Raw genomic sequence first — 2,824 nt, 5'->3', positions numbered from 1 at the left:
GGCTCACAACATGAGTGTGAGGAGGTGATAGACAGAAACAAGCTTTGTGTTTAGTGTTTGCTAGAGAAGAATGTCCTTGCTTTTGCCAAAAGTGCCCCTCTTTTTTAAATGGTAGCAGTATGGTTTGGTAAGGTGTACTTTAGTACAGGCGCTGGGGACTGCCCATGGTGCTCTCTATGTACAAAGCCTGGCCGTTCTGCCAGTCCTTTTTGAGCAATGACACCAGCAAATTGACAGCTAAGTGGCTGTTGTACACAAGCTCATCATCTGTCATCTTCATGTAGCCAACAGCCACTGCCAGACACAGCAACCTCTTCATGTGGAACTTGATCGTGGATTTCACTCCATCACTTTGTCCACTATGGTCCCACTGTGGGTCAGCTGGGAAGGGAACCTGCCAGCCTCATTCAGGCCTGAGCCCAGGATTCCTAGGAACAGCTTGATCAGAAACTCTGAAGCTGAAAAGGCATCATACTTCCTGGCCAGCTTCTGGACCAGTTTCTTATTCTTGCTGAGATTCTTCAGCACCTCGATGTCCACATGGGAGATGCCCACTTGGGAGATATCCACAGCCTTGGCCCCAGTGCTGCTGGTCCCCCAGAACGCAGCCAAGGACTTGAGGTGGGGAGTGGACTTAAGCTGACGGTGCCTGGGAAGTGTTTGTCCTTCTGAGGGTCACAGCTCTTCAAGCTGATCTGCAGCTCCACCATCACCCCAAAACTGCAGCCACTTGCGCTGGTTCCTGTGCAGGACTTCTAGCACTGCCTTGTGCAGGGGGTGCAGGGTGTACAGGGTGCCATGGGAGGCTCTGCTGCTCCTGGTTCTTCACACCACAGAAACCAGAAAAGAGCCCATAGGTGACTTTTAAGAAACATTGAGCCCTGGCTGGTGTGGCTCAGTGGATTGAGCACTGGCCTGAGAATCAGGGAGTTACTGGTTCAATTCCCAGTCAGGGCACATGTCTAGGTTGCGGGCCAGGTTCTGGGTGGGGGATTGCAAGAGGTGACCACACATTGATGTTTTTTTAAAAAATAAAGAAACATTGAGAAAAATCCATTGATACTCATTTATAAGTGGATACCTTTTAACCAGTACACTGTAACCTATTATCCTGCTTCCAGAAATGTGACACAAAACTCTGAAAATTAATGAAGCTATTCTTCAAAGCAGTATTTATAGTCGTAAATAATTGGAAGTGACCTATATGTTCAACTAGAGAGAAATGGCTAGTAAATGACACATGTATTAGAGAAATATTACAGGGCCATTAAAAATTGTAGTTACATTTTGCAACATGGGGAATGGTGAGGATACATGTCAGGTTAAAAAAAAACAAGATTTTATAAAAGTTACATTTACAAAAATGTAAATATACTTATCAAAAGAGTGAAGTGGTTACAATGATAGTAATGTAGGATTACAAGTAACTATTTTTACTATTTTTTTCATACTTAAAAAATACTTATATTATTTTCATAATTAAAAAATGAAAATGAATCATTCTTTTTAGGATATAATCTTCCAATGGATGGGAAAACCTCTGAACTTTGCCACGGTGATATTAGTGGGGAGAAGTCACCTTGCAGGGGTTAAGCGGACTGTTAGCAAATAAGAACAGGCCCATAGTCTTTGGGGACATAAGATTTTTAAAAATTATATAAATATTTAAATTTTTTAATAAATGTTAATCCAGAACTATTTAGAAAACCTTTGGAATATTTTTATAAGCACTATTTTCTCACCATATATGGTAAGTGTAGAGGTTTGGCACTCAGCATCCATCCTAAACTGCTCCTTGTACAGCAGTGTCCAGAAAATTTTAAACTACATTTCTCAGACCCCTTTGCAGCTGGGAGTCTAGAGTGACTTCCATTGTGCCAACTAGATGGACTAGGGAGATCAGGGAGGTGGAAGGGAGGGAGAAGGGAGAGGCCACCTTCCTGCTGCTTTGATATTCTGCTGTCTAGCAATGTCCTAGACACGTCCTCGCATTAGGAGCAGTTGGGGTGGGCAGTGGCTTCCCTATTGCAACAGCACTGCAGGGTCTGGTCACCACGTTCTCGGCAAGGTGGCCGTGCGGACGGCAACGGTGATGGTAGCGACCTCCTGATCCCTGTGCCATAGCTTCAGTAGATGGCTTCCTCACCTGGGTGGTGGAGGTTCCCTTGGGAGGGCAGGTGGACCTTGTGGATCTGAGAGTCATCCCCAGAGGCCCAGCAGGGGATCAGTTCCTCGTCCACACCGACGATCTTGTGCATAGTAGACAAAGCCTGCTTAGAGATGGGTGATGTCCCAGACACTGTAACCCCAGGCTTCCACCACACTGCCAACAAGGAGGGAACATAGCAGTGATCCTCTCCTATGTGTGGGGCCAGGAGACTCAGAAGGACTTGCTGGTTCCGCCAGAGTCTTACCTCAAGTCCCTGAATGTTGATGTTGTGAAGGTGTCATTATGCTGTCCTAGCCTAACTGGGAGCCAAGTTCCACATGGAAAGGGGAAGCTACCGAGGGTGTCAGGTAAAGAGCACTGGCCTCTGAGTCACGATCCATCAGGCCCTGCTGCTACCATTCACTAGCTGTGTGCTTCTGGCCCATTTGGTAAGCATGCTTTCTTGTCCGTTGACCATGGGCACTGATACTTAACACGTGGTAAATAAAATATAGAAAAAAGTAGAATAAAATCTCATGGTGCAGTATATATCATTTGGAGGTACTGGGAGGAAAGAAGGAAGAAAAGAATTATGGATGCAGAGGGAAGAGGCCCAGGCTTTCCCCAACCCCACTTTTTTTTCCGAGTAATTGCTCTAGACCAGATACCTGCCTG

At 45.6% G+C, this 2,824-nt stretch overlaps 1 pseudogene; it reads right to left on the bottom strand.

Annotated features, from left to right (window-relative positions):
• Positions 1–139: 139 nt before the first annotated feature.
• LOC114503752 lies at positions 140–2,258 on the bottom strand (annotated as a pseudogene).
• Between the last annotated feature and the right edge of the window lie 566 nt (positions 2,259–2,824).

The sequence above is a fragment of the Phyllostomus discolor genome, chromosome 8 (assembly GCF_004126475.2).
Source record: "Phyllostomus discolor isolate MPI-MPIP mPhyDis1 chromosome 8, mPhyDis1.pri.v3, whole genome shotgun sequence".
Lineage (NCBI taxonomy): Eukaryota > Metazoa > Chordata > Mammalia > Chiroptera > Phyllostomidae > Phyllostomus > Phyllostomus discolor.
This window is presented reverse-complemented; position numbering and strand designations above follow the sequence as displayed.